This window comes from Trematomus bernacchii, unplaced genomic scaffold (genome assembly GCF_902827165.1).
Source record: "Trematomus bernacchii unplaced genomic scaffold, fTreBer1.1, whole genome shotgun sequence".
NCBI lineage: Eukaryota > Metazoa > Chordata > Actinopteri > Perciformes > Nototheniidae > Trematomus > Trematomus bernacchii.
The window spans coordinates 10,698,090-10,718,766 of NW_022987720.1; positions in this window are offsets into that span (position 1 = coordinate 10,698,090).

Sequence of the window (20,677 nt, forward strand, 5' to 3'; positions counted from 1 at the left end):
AGAGGAGTGATGGCATTGTTTACACGCGTGAGCAGCTGATTGCGCTGTGCCGACCCGTGCTGCTGCCCGGAGCCAGGCATGACATCCCGGAGGAGCTTCGGAGGCTCAAGCGGGGCTGCAGAGCTGGGGCCAAGCTGAGGATGAAGAAGAAGATGAGGTACAAACCCTGTGTACCGGCCATCATAATGGGGAACGTGAGGTCTTTGGGGAATAAGATGGACGAGCTCCGCGTGCTGACGAAGACGCAGTGGGAATACCGTGAGTGTAGCATCATGTGTTTTACCGAGACTTGGTTGCACTCGCTCATCCCGGATAATAACACGGCTCTCCCCGGCTTCACGAGTGTTCGGGCGGACAGGGACGTTATTCTGAGCGGTAAAAAGAAAGGAGGAGGGATTGCACTGTATGTGAACGAACGATGGTGTAATCCTGGACATGTTACTGTGAAGGAGCGTTTCTGTAGCCCGGACATTGAACTGCTAGCTGTGGGATTACGTCCATTTTATCTACCTAGAGAACTTTATTCTGTCATCGTAGTTGCTGTCTATATTCCACCGAACGCGGACGCGGAGGTGGCTGGTGACGTCATTCACTCCTCTGTGGCCAAACTCCAAACTCTTCACCCAAATGCATTCATAACAATAACTGGGGATTTTAACCGTGCAAAACTGGACAAATCTCTGCCTACATTCACTCAGTATGTGAAATGCCCCACCAGGGGAAATAATACTCTGGATCTTCTATATGCAAATACCAAGAATGCATATTGTGTCACTGCCCTCCCCCCCCTGGGCAGATCTGACCACAACCTCGTCTTTTTGGCTCCTAAATATGTCCCTCTGGTGCAGAGGCAGCCTGTATCCACCAGGACTGTGAGGAAATGGACTCCAGGGGCTAATGAGGCTCTACAGGACTGCTTCGAGACCACTGACTGGGACGTGCTTTGTGTGCCACATGGAGAGGACATCAATAATATGACTGACTGCATCACAGAATACATCAACTTCTGTGAACAAACAATATTACCGGCTAAAACTGTCAACTGTTTCCCCAATAATAAACCCTGGATTACTAGTGACCTGAAAACTCTTTTAAATAAGAAAAAGGAAGCTTTTAAGTCTGGGGACAAATCAATGCTGAAGAGTATCCAGCATCAACTGAGAGACAATTTGAGGAGGGGCAGAGATTCGTACAGGAAGAAGCTGGAGACTAAGCTCCAGCAGAACAATAGCAGGGATGTCTGGGCTGGGATGAAGGCTATCACTGGCTTCAAAGGGAGAGACAGACTGACTGTGGGCACCCTGGAGAGGGCCAACGAGCTGAACACCTTCTTCAATAGGTTTAGCTCTCCGCCCGCTGCTGTCTCCTCCACTTCCTCTTCTCACCTCACCTCCTCCTCTCAGCCTGGCGTCAACATCCCCCCTCTGCTCACCACCTACACTTCACACCTCTCCTCCACCACCCAGCCTGGCTTCTGCACCCCCCCTCTGCTCACATTGCCGCTGACCCCCCCCCCCCCCCCCCCCTCTGCTCATCTTGCCTCAGACCCCCCCCCCCTCTATCCCCCCTGCCATCAAGCCCCCCCCCCCACTTCACTGTGAGCACAGGACAGGTCCAGAGTCTGATGGAAAAACTCCACCAAGGCAAGGCTGCTGGCCCTGATGGTATCAGCCCCAGGGTCCTGAGGACCTGTGCACGCCAGCTGGCTCCTGTTCTCCAGTATATATTCAACCTGAGCCTGCACTTGGAGACCATCCCGGTGCTGTGGAAGACATCATGCGTTGTTCCGGTCCCTAAAAAGACAACTCCTTCTGGGCTCAATGACTATCGCCCTGTAGCACTCACATCTCATGTGATGAAGGTGCTTGAGAGACTGGTCTTGGCCCATCTCAGACCGCAGGTGAGATCATTCCTTGACCCTCTGCAATTTGCCTACCAGCCTCACCTGGGGGTGGACGATGCCATTATTTACCTGCTGCAGCGTGCTCACTCATACCTGAATGGATCGGGTTGCACTGTGAGAATCACCTTTTTTGATTTCTCCAGTGCATTCAACACGATCCAGCCTCGGCTACTGAGTGACAAGCTGCAGGCTATGAGGGTAAACTCGTCCACCATCTCCTGGATTACCAACTACCTCACGGACAGACCACAGTACGTCCGGCTGGGCAGTGTGCTGTCTGATGTGGTGGTTGGTAGTATTGGAGCCCCACAGGGGACTGTGCTGTCTCCTTTCCTGTTCACCTTATACACCTCTGACTTTCTATACAACTCAGAGTCATGCCACCTGCAGAAGTTTTCGGATGACTCTGCAGTGGTAGGGTGTATAAGGGATGGACGGGAGGAGGAGTACAGAGCGCTGGTGGGTGATTTTGTTGAGTGGACTGGAAGAAATCAACTGCTTTTGAATGTGGCCAAGACCAGAGAGATGGTCATTGATTTCAGGAGGAAGAGGACATCTCCTCCTCTGCCCCTGTGCATTCTGGGAGAGGATGTGGCAGTTGTGGAGGTCTACAAGTACCTGGGAGTGCACTTAGACAATGGGCTGAACTGGAGGATCAACACTGACGCTGTGTACAAGAAGGGGATGAGCAGACTCTATTTTCTGAGGAAGCTGAGATCCTTCAACGTATGCAGTAAGATGCTGGAGATCTTCTATCAGTCTGTTGTGGCTAGTGCACTCTTCTTTGCTGCGGTCTGCTGGGGGGGCAGCATCAGAGCCGGTGACACCAGCAGGATCAATAAACTGATCAGGAAAGCTGGGTCAGTCATCGGCATCAAGCTGGAACCCTTTGAAGCTGTGGTGGAGAGGAGGACACTGAACAGGCTGTTGTCCATCATGGATAACCCCACCCATCCTCTCCACCTGCAGCTGGACAGTCAACGGAGCTCCTTCTCCAACAGACTGCTGCAGCTCCCCTGTCACAAGGACAGATACTGGAAAACATTCCTGCCCACTGCAATAACACTGTACAACAAATCACCTCTGGCTGGAAGAGAACTCTCTGCTCCATAGTTTCTCTAGAAATAAAACCACCTTGTACATTTTACTCACACATAATCTGTTTCATATTTAATACTCCATAATTCCATATATTTTGAATATATATATATTTGTATATATATAATATCTGTATGTATATTTTCTATTTTGTATTTTGACATGTATATTTTATATTTTATTTTATATTTTATTTTATTTTATTTCTATTCTTGTATATTTTGTTTTATTGTAAAATGCCTTTTATGCTGCTGTAACAAAAACAATTTCCCAATTTGGGATCAATAAAGTACGATCTATCTATCTATCTATTCTTACTCCTTTCTCTGAGCGATTGGAGCATCCCCAGGCAGCACAGCAAACCATGGTGGAGACGATATGCCAGGACAACATGGAGGAAAAGGCACAGACAAACTGCATGACATGCTATTCAATGTTTATTGAATTCCATGTATTTACAATGGATGTTCCTAAAACAACACTTTTAACGTCATAATCATGTTGCTGCTAGTCCATTGATAGTCACCTGTTGGTCTCCTGTCCTTTCTGAAAGTCATAAAGATGACATTAGTCATTTAGATTACTTAAACCACCATGAATTAAAAAAAATGGTAGAAATTAATCTAATCTAAATTTTGAAGCATTCCTTGCCATCCCCTCCCTCTAAATATATCAATAAACATTAGGAAGTGATGCTCCTGACTACCATACCTGTTTAAGAAGATAATATTTGTTTTAAATAATTCAAAGCAATACACAACAGCAACAGGCTCTTTAACCAAGGCAACAGCCTAACATGTATATGTTAACAAGTAAACTAGCTGTTCACACTATTCCTAATATTATCCATAAATATTAGCAGATTCTATTTATTTTTTAAAACATATTGATGTAAATACATACACATATCGGTATGTTGTATAAATATTGCAAATCAAGACCTTTATTCACTACTTATTACCAAAAATCGTAGTTCTATCTCCGGTAATCATGCATTCATATGTCCCGCCACGAACTTCCGGGGAACTATTGACTAGTGATGTGTCGGTCGCGAACGAGCCGATTCTTTTGAACGGCTCTTTGGTACGAACGAGGGGAACCGAGTCGTACTTGGTGAGAGCCGTTCTTTTTATCGTTCAATCGTTGGTCCGCACTCACTGCCTGCCAAAATCCACTCGCCTTTTAAAAAGCTTGATTTTGTTCCCCAAACGTATTCTGTGAAGACCCCCCCCTACTCTGATTGGTAGGTTTCAGCACGAGGAGTGAGATGGGGTGGGTCTTAAGGGAATACGCGAGAGAGAGAAGTCATACCAAGTGGAACAGGACAGGTAGACGACGTGTTTTTCGGATGGAAAATGAGCCAAACGCGAAAACGCAGCAGCATTTGGATGCACTTCAACCAAAACCCAGGCAGTGATAAAGCGCACCATTTGTAAAGGCAAACATATCCTTTAAAGCAGGGTCAACAAATAATCTCCATCGCCACTTCAAAACACAGTATCTAATATTAAGAGTTGCATGAATTTCATTCAAGGCAAGGCAACTTTATTTACTTAACACACACAGAGGGTAAATTCAAAGTACATTCACTGACATGATGACATGGGTATGGCGCCACCTTGTGTCATGTTTACAATGCAGATTATTGACATTAGGTCTGGCAATACAGTCAGTCATTATCCTGGTGATTATTTTGCAGATAAACCTAGAAACCTTAAAAAAACGGCTCTTTTGAACGGCTCTTTGAAAGGAACGGAGCCATAAGATCCAGCTCCCTTCAAAGAGCCATAATTCCCATCACTACTATTGACTCTCCCTGAACCACGTGACGATCAAGCATTTTGGACTTCCGCTGTCGTAACTCTTCTATCTATATGGCGCTGGGCGATGCCACAAAATCTGGATTCGATCCGATACCAAGTATTTCAGGGCCAGTATCGCCGATACCAATATCGATACCGATACTTTTTTAAATGAAAAGCGTCTTATGTACTTTCATATAGGGGAGACCTGCATGACATGATTTTTGAGCTGAAAGCATCATAGACTAAATCTGAATTCATTCATTCATGAATAAAGTCAGGACAGTTTTTATAGACAAATAAACGTTTTATTTTTGCAAATTTAAAGTGCAAACATGAAAAATAACAATACAAAGTGGCCAGAGTAGCGAACTGCCTTCTTGCACACATCACAGTTCGCTAAGTTTTCATTGTTAGTTGTGAAATAGCTCCACACAACGCTCCTCTTTCTCTCAGCCATAATGCGCGTGTGTGTCGCACTCGCGAGTCGCTGGCTGCTGCTGTCCTGCCCTGCTGGCTGCTGTGTCAGTCAGCTTGATAATCGGCGTTCAGGCAGGGAGCGCGCTGCGCGTGCGCGAGCCTCGAGGAGAGGAGGACAGCAGTGGAGAGAGAAGAAAATAGCGCATATATTTGTGTTCGTCTGCACATAGTTTTTGATGAAATTGACGAGTAGAGGAGAGGGGGAAAAAAAGTATAAAAGTATCGATCCTATTGGCTCTAGTATCGATATTTTGAAACGTAACGTAATATCGGAAGTATCGATATTTTGGGATCGATCCGCCCACCCCTACTGTCCTTAAGTCTCTTGACCTGTGTGCATCTAATAAATAACGCCGTGATGAATGGCTAAACTTGAACTGCTGAGAATAGTCACCTTTCTGCTGCAGAGAGACAAAAGGTATAAGTCTCAATCTGCTAACAACCAGCAAACCAGTTCGTTTAGATATTCATTCATCAGTAAACCAGTTCGTTTAGATATTCATTCATCAGTAAACCAGTTAGGAAAATATGTTTCCTATAACCGTTTTAATACATTTTCCCTCTACAAATATACCATGAGTTATTAATTAACATTATTCATATCGAAGTAACTATCAGCTGAATATCTTTCGGTTTTAATGACTTTAATGCTTTGCCTCTGCTTACCGGAGGTTTTAAAAGTACCGAGATGTCCGACTCTCCTGAACGCAGCCTCGGAGTAACGGTCGGCGCCTCTTCAGCTGGAAACACAGTTTTAATTTAAAACCTTAAAAAGTGAATTTTTATCTTTAAATAAAAACTCAGGTGAATCTAAAACATGTCCGGAGACTCCTGGGATGTGTCTGTGGACGTGCAGGAGGCTTCAACTGCCCGCTCACAGGTGAGTGTACTGCACAGGTATATTATCAATTAAAACTCCATCACACACACACACGCCTTAGCTTAGCATGCCGTTAACCTAGCACGCTGTTGGATAAAGATAAGATAAACCCTCACAAATAAACAAGAATATTCAGTTTAAAGTCCTGAATCCAACTTTAACAACAAAAGCGATGTTAGGGTGTAATATATAAGATAATAAGATAAGATAAGAGGTACTTTATTGATCCCAAATTGGAGAAATGTTTGCTTTGCAGCAGCATAAAAAACAAGAAATTAAAGAGTAGAAATAAACAATGCTAGAATTTAAACATCTCAAAAATATAATTAAAACTGCATTTAAAAAGTAGAAAAATAAACAGTAGACTGAAGATAAAACTTCTATGAACTCTGACAATAAAACACTATTGCATGCTGTTAGCCTAGCTGCTAGGCACGCTACCGGCGGTAGCCTAGCACGCCGTTAGCTTATCACGCCGTTACCTTAGCACGCTGTTAGCTTAGCATGCCGCTAGCTTAGCACACTTTCATTAAAATGTAATTAATGAGATCGTTGTGTGTTGTTTTCAGTTGGACTTCCTAAAGACAGTGGACCTGTGTCTTTGTGCTGGGATCAAAGAAACAGACATCAATGGTGATTACTTTTTAATGTTATAACTTTAAATGAACTTGAATGTAATTGTTGTATTTCTGTTGTTGACTCAGTTGTTTGTGTTCATTGCGTTTATTTAAATTAATGCTAATAAGTCTAATATTTAAATATATTATGAATGCGTCTTTAAAGGGATTTATAGTCTAAATACCAGCTTAGTGAATGTAGAGTAGGGTCTGCAGCTCATAGACACTGCTGGATGCTAACCTGCAGATGTTTGACATAGAGTGTAGAGATGGGCGAGTCCTGATTCATCCGGATCATTAACCCGGATCTTAGAAATGAGCTGGTCGTGACGAGTCTCCCCTCTCCATTAACCCGAGTCCTTGAGTCCCACACTTGGTGTGACGTACAAATTAAAACTATAAATTGCGTCACTCGCTAGTCTCTTTATAACATGTAAAATCACATTACAACGTACCTCAGTCCATCTACCTACCCTTTAGCAAGTATACAGGATAGCTGCCTGCCAGAAGTTATCGTTTGGCTCAGGGGAGGGGACGCGGATCAGTGAAACTTCCTGCAGACTCGTGGGGACGCAGAGGAGCCGACGGCTCCTAACCGTAATAGCATAGCAGATCCAGCGATCCATACTCGTCATGTGCACGAGCATAGCCCCTCCTCCAGCACCCGGCTCCTGCACAAGTCAACAGCAGACTCGCAGATTCGCAAATTCTGACTCGCTGCAACACACAGCGGATCAGACTCGTGCAGACTCGGAGCCGTAACCATATAGCAGCAGATCCAGAGATCCAGCAGACTCGTCGTCATGCACGAGTCAACAGCAGACTCAGATTCGCAAATCCTGACTCACTGTGCAACACACAGCAGAGCAGACTCGTGCGGACTCGGAGCCGTAACCATATACAGGGTTCCCGCGGGGTCTTAAAAAGTCTTAAAAAGTCTTAAATTTGATAATCTGAATTTAAGGCCTTAAAAAGGTCTTAAATATGACCAAAAAAATAAGAAAGGTCTTAAATATGATTTAGAAGGTCTTAAAAATGATGGGATTTGAAAGGTACTTCTGTGTTGCGATCGCGTCTATATGTGTTTTGGGGGAAATGTCCGGGCTGCAAAGTAACCTGTAGCCTACGGTAAGAGCCTTTCAGTTCCCCCCAACAATCTGTATTAAATAAATCAACATGGAACCAGTAATCACTAACTTTGTTTCCCCCGGCCCCTTATCGGAGAACACCCAGCTAGTAACCTAGCAAGCAAGCTTCAGCTAGCGGCAGTCAGAAACTCATGTATCTTCAAATCTACTTACAAATAAATATGGGGAAGTGTAAGTTCAACCGTATTTGATTGGAAAACATCGAATTTAGTGCTTGGTTGAAATCAGTGGAGGGAACGTGTTTGAAGCCCGCTGCACCTTTTGCAAAATACATTTGCGTTTGTTTTGCTAATGTAGCGTTAGCTAGTGCAGCGTTAGCTAGTGCAGCAGCTCCCGCAACAACACCGGGGGACCTCCGGGCGACGTTTGGGTCTTCGAAAGCGGAGGTGCTGTAGACGCTAAATACCGTAGTTAAACACCAATCATACAACAGCAACGATGAAAGATTGTAGCTCTCTCTCTCTCTCTCTCTCTCTCTCTCACACACACACACACACACACACACACACACACACACACACACACACACACACACACACACACTAGGGCTGCTTGATTATGGCAAAAATCATAATCACCATTATGTTTGTCAATAATTGATATCACGATTATTAAATACGATTATTCATTGACTTTGAAAACATCCATTTATTGAACTTTAAAACAAATAATAATTTGAATAGTATATTTTTAACTGTTGATTACCCTGAACGTATAATTCGACTGAAAAACCAATACAAAAATAAATGATACATTTAAATAAATAATATCAAAATAATAAATACCAATAAACAAGATCAACAAATATTTTGGTTAAGCTACTAAACATATATAAATATGATAAATAAAAATAAATTAGACAAAATTAATTAGATCAAATATGTTCTAGTGCACTGTCACAACCTAGCAAAGCAAAATAATCGTTTTTTTCTATTATGTTGTTTTCGTAATTGTGGCAGGCCAAAATCGTAATTGCGATTAAAATACGATTAATTGCACAGCCCTAACACACACACACTTTTTGTCTAACACGCTAACACAGTTCTGGGCTGTTATGTTCAGTCATTGTTCTTATGTTGAACATGAATACATTTACTTTGTAAGTAATTATGGGACGTATTTCTTCTTTCATAGCAATTTTCCTTCATACTTTCTTGCCGTGAAATAGGTCTTAAATTCTATTCAAAGTGGTCTTAAAAAGGTCTTAAAAAGTCTTAAATTTGAGTTGGCGAAACCTGCAGGAACCCTGATATAGCAGCAGATCCAGAGATCCAGCAGACTCGTCGTCATGCACGAGTCAACAGCAGACTCAGATGACTCAAATGACTCGTATGATCCGGATCTCTTCAACTCAGAAGACCCTGAGTCCGTAAAATGATCCGGATTTGCCATCTCTAATAGAGTGGCGAAGTCACGCCCATCTACTTCCGCCCCATGGGACCTTATTTCGGAAAAATAATGTATTGAAGTCAATGGAGAGAGAAAACTTATCTTTCGATCCCGTTTGAATTGTGCCATGAATTACACATATGATGTTTGTCAATCTTAAAAAATCATTTCCATGTCAACAGTTTGTCGTAAAACTGTTGAAATATAAGACTATGAAAAATACGCAACTAGAAAGACTACAAATCCCAGAGTCGCGTAAGTGATGTCACAATTGTTTTCCTCCACTAAGAGATAGCTAAGATCAGTGCCATATAGATAGAATCTATCTATATGGCGCTGGCTAAGATAAGATAACTTTAACAAGATGCCTGTGTGCTTAGTACCAGGTTGTTCATACCAGCAATTGGTCTTGCTCGTTCTTTCGCTTCCCGTCTGATGAAAGGACCAGGAGTGTATGGATCAAGCTAGCTAGTAGCTAGCACGTTAGTTAGCATTACAGCCTTGTCATTTTTATTAGCCTTAACATGAAGTAACATTAAGTAACCCAAAATGTTAAACAGTAAGAGTAGTAGTCATGTTTCATGAACCCTTTGAAGAGTACTGTCACACCGGTGTGATCATTCTATAATACACAATTTAAGCCCGGGGGAGAAATGCTAACGCTAACGCTACACAGGAAATATTGGTGAGTATTTTTTCCAGAGTAATTACTATTTTGCTCTGAAATAGTGATATTTAATCATTTTGGAGTGTATTTATTACTCATAGCTTCTAGAGTGCGATCAAAAATTCAGAGTCAATTCTATTGGAGTTAAACCATGACCACGCTGTAACGGAGGTGATCTCTGGGGCCATTGATCTTGGTCTCCGTTACGGATTATATAGCTTCATTATTGGCGAAGTATATTCATTTGTTCCACGCTAAAACATTGCACAGGAAGCATGTGATTATATGTCATTTATGCATCTATTTGTCACGATCTGTCTGTGTTTTAGTTTGTCTGTCTCTGTTTCCTGTTTTAGTTTGAAAAGTGTTCCCCCTCCCGTCTTGTCTGTTGCTGGTGATTGGTCACCTGGTGCCCGGTGTTGTCTCCTCCCTCCTCACCTGTGTCTTGTTGGTTTGATTAGTCCTGTGTGTATTTAGGTTCTGTTTTCCTGTTAGTGTGTGTGTGAGGTCCTGGTGGCTGGTGACTGTGTTCACGTGAGACAGTCATATTGAGGCTGTGTATCCTGTACCACAAAGAGGAATAAATGCCCACACCGGGTTGTATTTGAACTCTCTGCCTCTGCCTCCTTGCTTGGTCGGGCCGCTCAATGGTCAGCTTCACACACGCCCACTCATGTTCCTTAAGCACTTTGGTTTATTGACCTTTTTTATTGTAAAGATCATTATGGTTCATTTATTCTATTCTGAGTAAAATGACCTTCTATTTGGAGTAAAATTACGTTCGATTGGGAGTAAAATTACCTTCTATTATGAGTAGAATGGCAGTAGAGTTGTTTTTAATATACACTACATAGAGTAAATAACCATTAAGCAGAGTCAAATCTAAGCACATAATAGAGTAAAATGAACTCTAAAAATACAACTCTGAACAAAGAGTACATTTTACTCTATATAGGTTGGGACCAAATGTAATATTTTTAGAGTAAAATTTTCTTCAATTTGAGTCAATTTTACTCAGAGAAATGTACTGTGTAGCGATCTTCTCTACTTCATGCTATCTGCACAAATGGTTGACATTAAACATTAAAAAGACCAGGCAGTTCAGAGAGAATCAAAGGAAGGCAGGCAGGCAGCTTTGCATGACTTTCTTCAGGACGTGTTTCATTGTGGTGATAGTGAGGGTAGTCAATCGTTTTGTTGACAAGACAGTAGTGACGGCCATCTTGATGACGTGTGTTGTTCTGTGAGACCAGAGATGTAGTTCATTGAGCGTTTCACACAAACAAATGTGTTACTTCACAGTTTTACGACACATTTTTTTTTTTTGACTTGCAAAATTATCTTTTAAATTGACAAACATCATATGTGTAATTCGTGGCACAATTCAAACGGGATCGAAAGATAATCTTTCTCTCTCCATTGACTTCAATACATAATTTTTCCGAAATAAGGTCCCATGGAGGTCCACCGGAAGGGGAGGGACTTCGCCACTCTATTAGCATAAGTTAGCATTAGCTAGCATTAAAGCCCAAGTGGACACCATTAAAAAGATATTACTTTTTTCTCCGGCATGTTGTTTCCATAGCAACAACAACTTCCTGTCAACAGCCTAAACTCGCCTTCAAAATAAAAGCACAGGAAGTTAACCTAAATTACATTTAAGACATACAACTGCAACGAAAGTAACAAAAAACAATGCAATATCCTTTTCAGTTTCACAGAACACAAATTGGGTTATTTACATAATATGTTTACAGTAGTGTCGATTGTTATTTTTTAATATTCTTTGCGGAATTTGGCTGTGTAAAATGTCCTCTTGGGTTGCTGTACAGCCAATGCGTGACGTCATTGGTAAGCGTAACGAACCCCGAACAGATTCTGGTACCTACACCGCCACTGTGGGCTAAGCCCCGAATGTTTCCAGGTCCAGGCGACGCCCCTGCAGTCAATCATTATCCTGGTGATTATTTGGCAGATAAACCTAGTAACCCCCTTTTTAAAAAACTGCTCTTTGAAAGGAACGGAGCCATAAGATCCGGCTCCCATCAAAGAGCCATAATTCCCATCACTAGTTGCCTGTCGCGTGTGCGTTGGGTCAGCCGAGGTGAAAAAGAGGTCGATTCTTCCTGTCCATCACGAGTTATCAACTGTAGTCTTCTTCTATTGGCCGGCGTCGACGGGGGCGTGTCCAATGCAAATCCTGCCGTTTTCTGTTGCTAAATTACATCATTCTGATGTCTGTGGTTATTTAGTGGGAATGCTGATACAGCATTCCAACTATATGTTATGCTACGGACAAAATTCTTCTTATTATTCCATCCAATTATTTTGGCCCTCTTCTCCTCCCACATTCAACATCACAGAAACTCCATTCAAACATCAAAACGTTCAGCTCGGTCGGGAATCGCAGGCTTTACTTTTATCATTCATAACTTTCATAATTCCAGAGATACATCCCATAATTCATCACATTTTTAACATGGAAGTCAATGGAGACATTCTTCAGACTTCAACAAATCTTCATGCGACTTCAACTGCTAACTGTTCATTCATACTTTCACTCAGAAACCTCATTCCAACTTTAAAATGTTACACATCTTTCTGACATTATTTGTGTAACACAACTTTTAAATCTGATTCTTACTTTTAGAGGTATTAAACATTGTTCAGACCTTGTTAAAGAGGTTTTCTTCAGATTTTTACATTAACTAGAGTGCGTGATGTCACAGCTAGAGTGTGGGAATTCTTGAAATGTGCCTTCATATATTTTTTTTAAAACTGCCATAATTCCCAAACCCTACATTCTTGAGACATACTTTTTCATGACAAACGTAGGAAAACATCTCGTAGCTTGAAAAATGACAAATAATTAAACAAAATGCCTCTTGAGGGCATGAAGTGACAAAAACGTTCAACATGTCTCCATTAAAGCCCATTGTAAATTTCCTCACAGCAGCAGCCGCACACCTTTAGTTAAACTGCCAAAAAGGCCACATTATTATTATTAGCTAGCTAACTAACTAGCATACATTGTCACTATCTGCTAACGTTAGCTTTAGCCTTCGTTTTCTAATAGTTTTTTTCATAGGCTATAAACGGAGGTGGTATAAGTATAGATCTTGTACTTGAGTAAAAGTAGAAGTACTCAGGTCTTGTACTTGAGTAAAAGTAGAAGTACCAGAGTGTAGGAATACTCTGTTACAGTAAAAGTCCTGCATTCAAAATGTTCCTCAAGTAAAAGTAGAAAACTATTATCATCAAAATATAGTTAAAGTAGCGACAGTAAAATAGTCATTGTGCAGATTGGTCCATTTCAGAATAATATATGTGATATGTTTTATAATGATTGATCATGAAAGTGTTCTCAAAGCTGGTAAAGGTGCAGCTAGTTTGAATGACTTTGTATACTGCAGGGTAGCTTGGGAATTTACTCCAGGTGGAACTAAAGTCTGATTTAACACTTGATTATATTTCACATCATTCATCCAGATCTGTAAAATAACTAAAGGTATTAAATACATGTAGTGGAGTAAAAGTACACCAGTTACCTCTGAATTGTAGAGGAGAAGAAGAACAAAGTAGCAAAACATTGAAATACTTAAAGTACAAGTATCTCAAAATTGTACCCAAGTATAGTACTTGAGTTTATGAACTTAGTTACTTTACACCAGTGGCTATACAGATAGAAAGACTAAGCCTTGAACAGAGGCATGAAAATACATTTTCAAAATGCTCAACAGTGCTGCCAAAATTAGAGAGAAAATTATAAACTGACTGCTACACAATTAAAATAAATGCTTTTATATATTTTTTTTAGATGTGACTCGTATCTGTTATTAACTGCTGCTTTAGTTGTTCTGACTGCTAAAATCCTCTGTTATTCCTCATTTTAAAGCCGATATTCCGTGGCAGTCCACACTCCATACTTTAGGTCTGGTCCGGGACTTGAACCGGCGACCCTACAGCTCCCAGTCCAAGCCCCTACTGACTGAACCACTGCCAGACGTATAAAAAAAAACATGTCTGAAAAGGAGCTGATCAGATTTGGCCACTTTGTGATGTCACAATGTTTTTTTGGGTTACGTGCAACCATAGCCAATAACCAACCAAGGTAACACCCGCCCACCTTATCACCTGAATCTCTTTCTAGAGATGATCTTTTTGGTATTTCGAGCCAAACACTTCAGAGACACGTTTTGTGTATATCCGAGATCGTTGATATATTGTTGAAAAATAGTATAATAGGGGACCTTTAAGGGCAAACTTAATTACAGCTTAAATGATATGTCAGTCTGCAGAAAAGATAATTGCCGATTTCACGTTTCATCGAAAAATGGCCATCTCACACAAGGAGATTTCCTACCTTTCTATGTTTGTATTTATTTATATTAAACTCAATATATTTGTGTTATGGTCTTAAAAAGGAAGACATGAAAAGCAGGGTTCATACTCTTTTTCACCAATGATTTTCAATTACTTTTCCATGACCTTTACCTAATTTTCCATGACCAAAAAAATGACTCTTTCTCAGCAGTACCACTGAAAATGGTTTATTTTAACATGGAACAGGAAAATAAGGTCTGCATATGAAACATATTGTGCCTACCTAAAACAAATCAAATAGTAGGCTTACTAGCTTCTACAGGCTAAAGCAAATAAAATCTCTCACCAGCAAAACACCTCGACAGTTAAATGCCATTTTATGTTTCATTACTATACGATACAGTATTTATTATCATTATAGTATTACTATTTCGGCGATTAGCTAAAATATAAATTATATTTGATGCAACTTTGGTTACATTTCCATGACTTTTCGAAATCTTTGGGAAAAATATTGTTTTCCATAACTTTGCCAGGGCCTGGAATTTGCATTTTGAATTTCCATGACTTTTCCAGGTTTTTAATGAGCGTAGAAACCCTGGAAAAGCCTTCACTTTGTATCATAGAAACCTGGATGGACATTGTTTCACTACTTACTGACATTTTATAGACCAAACAATTAATTCACAAGTCTGACATATTCATAAAATATTGATTAAAAAAATAATCGCCAGTTGTAGCCCAAAAACACAATACAAAGATATTGCCCAAAGGCTAAGTTATTGATCAAGTTGCAGTAGCAGTGTTTAATTTACATATAATACTGCAACATGGCTGCTCAATAATACAAGGCATGAGTCATTTCCCTCAGTGGTCACTCAATCAAAACAAGAGGGTCCCTTGTTTAATCCCATGTGATGTGGAGCCCATCATTTAAAAACTCTGAGAGAAGAGATAAAGATCTTTATTGAGGGAACAATAGCTTTTGCCTTTTGTTGTAAACAAATCTTAATTCATAAATGATCAAAAATGATTTTAATTAAACAATAATTTAAACTGACCTTGGAATATACACATTGATACGGTTTTAAACACCTGTTTTCAGCTTGTAAAATTGGAAGTTGGTTTTGTTAAGGTTGAGGAGAGGAACTAGGTTGTTATACTTGAACTTCCTTTTAAGTAATGCTTTAATTGTCTGTTTATATGACAGAATTGTCTATACAACTGTCTTTAGTGGGTGTGGATGCATATTTGCTTTCAGGATGGAACAAACAAAAATATTTCCGAAAAACAAGCAGGTGAAGTTACAAGTGAAGGAAGTCAGCAGCTTTGACTAAGAAGAAGCACAGTGGTCTGTTCAGTCCTTACAATAAATGATATCTGTGACATCGCAACTATGTGAAAATAACAACGGCTATGTGTCTGAAGTGGCAGCTTGAGACATCAATAAGAAAACGAAGACGATGTTGGCAGCAAGAAAAGAACAACAGCAGAGCTAGCATTAGCCTGTTAGCATGCTACTGTTTACATGTTAAACATACTCACCGTTTAGTCGGATAACAAACTGCCGGCGCTTCTTATCGTGCTCCACCTGGATCTGAGAGCTGTTTGCGTCGAAGACATTTCCCTGTGTTGCCTGTGCCATGGTTTACCTCTACAGTTCACTGCTGTGCTACTCTGCAGCGATGCTAACCAGAAATGGCTTCATGAAATGATGAACGGTCAAAGCAAAACACCTCATCCAACGAAATCAGCTGTGAGGCCACGTGATGACCGTCAGCCCATCAGCGCCCGTGTTTTCAGACGGGGGAAGAACAGTGCACACAAATAAAAGGTATCCTATTTGAATTAGGACCAACAAATGTATTGGATTGTAATAACCACTGTAGATACTTAAAAAAAAAAACATTGTTCAATGGCAGGACTTACTAACTAGTTGGATTTTGAACATGCAGAATATTCCATTGATGAAAGTATTTTACTAACTTTGATATAATGGTGAAAATATGTGTTTCTTGCAGTTAAATGTTAAATGACAGAAATGTGCTCTGTTTTACAGAGTGGGGTCAGTGCACATAGAAGCCTGTAGATGGCAGCATATCGCTATCTTTAACTTCAAAGGTCACCACTGTACAGGCACCTGGAGGTCAGTCTACTGCTTTGTTTGCTTACTATCATCACTTTTTGTGGGTTTACTGGGTCATAAATTGCGGAATTCTAAGCAATGTTCTTCCCAGTCTGGTCCTATTCGTGAAATATAAGGTATTTTATGCCAAACAACCCGCTTCTTGTATATTGTGGATTTACACAAATAGATCTGCAGACACACATGAGCTATATTAGGGTTTATGTCAGGGGGAGTCATGTGAAGTAGTTATAGTCTGAGGTAATGCATCTCAATTTACATGATGTTACCAAGTTTTACTTTTTACTCATGGCTACATTTTAAAACACTACAGCAGCAGTCATAAGGCCCTGTTGTCACACAGGAACCATCCACCTCTTGTTTGCCCTGGATGTCTGGATACGGTTCAGTAAAGTTTGGCTGCACTTAAAAAAGCAGAAGAATAACAAAGAAATACATCCTCTTCAGTCATGTGTTTTTGTTTATATATAATAAGGACATAGACCTTAAAGGTAGGGTAGGTAAGTTTGAGAAACCGGCTCGAGATCGCTAGAATTTGAAAATACACAACCGGAGAAAATCTGCCACTTCCTTATAGAGCCCCTCCTCCAACACACACGAACGTGCACATGACCAATGAGGGCACGAGATAAGTTTGTGCACAGATGGAAGGCTGACAGGCAGGTAGGCCATCCAGTTATTTTAGCCGGGCCGGCTAAAATGATTGGTCGTGCTTTTTACAGTATTACGGCTTCCACAGATGACATTTTTTAATGGATTTTTTGTCAAAGCACTTAAGATATTCATTGCTATCGGGATGTTAAGAGCATTCCATGGAATATAACAAAAAGTGTATCTCGAGCCGGTTTCTCAAACTTACCTACCCCACCTTTAAGTCCTACTATACCACTAAAAATGGAAAAGATTGATACAGGATATTGTCTGTAGTATCAGTAATAGTATTATTTAATGTTCATCGCTGTGTCCCATTACGACCAAACATTTACCATTTTGACACCTGTTTTAACATTTGAAAGCTATTTTTGCCATAATTACTGTTTACATTGTAACATCAATAAAAGACCAAAGTGCATTATACAGGTTATCTAGTATGTTGCTAGCAAGTGACGATATAGTTGCCACAGCTAGCTTAAATTATTCAGTATTTTCTCCCTAGCTCTATAATTGTTTTCCTTAGTCAGTTAATTAAGATGATACAAAATGAACCAAGGCATATTTTTAAATGAATTGTACATTTCAAACACTACTGCTAATTGCAACATATAAATCAGTTCTAACCCTACACACATTCCACCACTGTACACAGTTATACATTTTTATGCATTTAATTTTATTATGCTGACACATTTACAACAGGAACATGGAGAAAGTTCACTCCGTCTGGCAGATATATGTTGTTGTCAAAAAATCTCAGGAGGGGATGTTGAATTACTTCACAACCAAGGTTGCCAACAGCCTTTTGCATACATTTGTTGACGCACTTCCTGTCATAGTTGACCTTCCCTGGAGGTCCATTTCTCCACACTTGCCGCTCGGTGATGCAGGAATATGCAATGGCCATTGAAGGAAACTGTGAATGGAGCTTCATCAATTCATTGTTCATGACTGATGAAAGGCTCATTGCAGGCATTGTTCCCAGGCTGTTGCCGCCGGCATGGATGACCAAAATGTCAGGGGGTCTCTGAGAGTTTGACAACTCTGCCTGAAAGCGGGGTAGGACTCCCTTCCAGAGCATGCCTCCTGTGCCAAACCATTGAACTTTGACGCCAAGTCCAAAATTCTCATCGAAGTTCTCATAGGCTGCAACTTCTCCTCTTTGAACGTAACCAGATCCAATGATCCATATCAGACATATTTGTTTCGCAGTTAGGTGTGAGATTTCTGAAGGATCTTCATCACGACACTGCGGATGCTGCTCACAAATATTCCATTCCCCTTCTTGCTGAAGTTCACTCCGTCTGGGAGATATATGTTGTTGTCAAAAAATGTCACGAGGGGATGTTGAATTACTTCACCACCAAGGTTGCCAACAGCCTTTTGCATAAATGTGTTGACGCACTTCCTGTCATAGTTGACCTTCCCTGGAGGTCCATTTCTCCACACTTGCCGCTCGGTGATGCAGGAATATGCAATGGCCATTGAAGGAAACTGTGAATGGAGCTTCATCAATTCATTGTTCATGACTGATGCAAGGTTCATTGCAGGCATTGTTCCCAGGCTGTTGCCGCCGGCGTGGATGACCAAAATGTCAGGGGGTCTCTGAGATTTTGACAACTCTGCCTGAAAGCGGGGTAGGACTCCCTTCCAGAGCATGCCTTCTGTGCCAAACCATTGAACTTTGACGTCAAGTCCAAAATTCTCACCGAAGTTCTCATAGGCTGCAACTTCTCCTCTTTGAACGTAACCAGATCCAATGATCCATATTAGAGTTTTTCCGTTCTTGTCGACCCCCTGGTTCAGAGATTTCTGCTGGGTCACAGTGGAAGCAGCGTCTTTAGAGGTGCTTGGTAGCATGGTAGTGTCTTTCTCCTGTGTAATTACGATACTCTTCAACCCCTTTGAGAGGAGAGAGATCTGTGGGCTGTGTTTGCTGCCACTTGAAAGTTCAACAGAAGGCCTTTTGGCCAAAGGGGTGGCTTCCCAGATCATCTTTTCTGGTGATGGGATCTTTGGGGTTGTTGTGCTGCCCCATGACATTTGACCAGAATTACTTTTGGCCAAAGGTGTGGCTTCCCAGATCATCTTTTCTGGAGATGGGATCTTTGGGGTTGTTGTGCTGCCCCATGACATTTGACCAGAAGTACTTTTGGCCAACGGTGTGGCTTCCCAGATCATCTTTTCTGGTGATGGGATCTTTGGGATTGTTGTGCTGCCCCATGACATTTGACCAGAAGTACTTTTGGCCAAAGGTGTGGCTTCCCAGATCATCTTTTCTGGAGATGGGATCTTTGGGGTTGTTGTGCTGCCCCATGACATTTGACCAGAAGTACTTTTGGCCAAAGGGGTGGCTTCCCAGATCATCTTTTCTGGAGATGGGATCTTTGGGGTTGTTGTGCTGCCCCATGACATTTGACCAGAAGTACTTTTGGCCAACGGTGTGGCTTCCCAGATCATCTTTTCTGGTGATGGGATCTTTGGGATTGTTGTGCTGCCCCATGACATTTGACCAGAAGTACTTTTGGCCAAAGGTGTGGCTTCCCAGATCATCTTTTCTGGAGATGGGATCTTTGGGGTTGTTGTGCTGCCCCATGACATTTGACCAGAAGTACTTTTGGCCAACGGTGTGGCTTCCCAGATCATCTTTTCTGGTGATGGGATCTTTGGGATTGTTGTGCTGCCCCATGACATTTGACCAGAAGTACTTTTGGCCAACGGTGTGGCTTCCCAGATCATCTTTTCTGGTGATGGGATCTTTGGGATTGTTGTGCTGCCCCATGACATTTGACCAGAAGTACTTTTGGCCAAAGGTGTGGCTTCCCAGATCATCTTTTCTGGAGATGGGATCTTTGGGGTTGTTGTGCTGCCCCATGACATTTGACCAGAAGTACTTTTGGCCAAAGGTGTGGCTTCCCAGATCATCTTTTCTGGAGATGGGATCTTTGGGGTTGTTGTGCTGCCCCATGACATTTGACCAGAAGTACTTTTGGCCAACGGTGTGGCTTCCCAGATCATCTTTTCTGGTGATGGGATCTTTGGGGTTGTTGTGCTGCCCCATGACATTTGACCAGAATTACTTTTGGCCAAAGGTGTGGCTTCCCAGATCATCTTTTCTGGTGATGGGATCTTTGGGATTGTTGTGCTGCCCCATGACATTTGACCAGAAGTACTTTTGGCCAAAGGTGTGGCTTCCCAGATCATCTTTTCTGGAGATGGGATCTTTGGGGTTGTTGTGCTGCCCCATGACATTTGACCAGAAGTACTTTTGGCCAAAGGTGTGGCTTCCCAGATCATCTTTTCTGGTGATGGGATCTTTGGGGTTGTTGTGCTGCCCCATGACATTTGACCAGAATTACTTTTGGCCAAAGGTGTGGCTTCCCAGATCATCTTTTCTGGAGATGGGATCTTTGGGGTTGTTGTGTTGCCCCATGACATTTGACCAGAAGTACTTTTGGCCAACGGTGTGGCTTCCCAGATCATCTTTTCTGGTGATGGGATCTTTGGGGTTGTTGTGCTGCCCCATGACATTTGACCAGAAGTACTTTTGGCCAACGGTGTGGCTTCCCA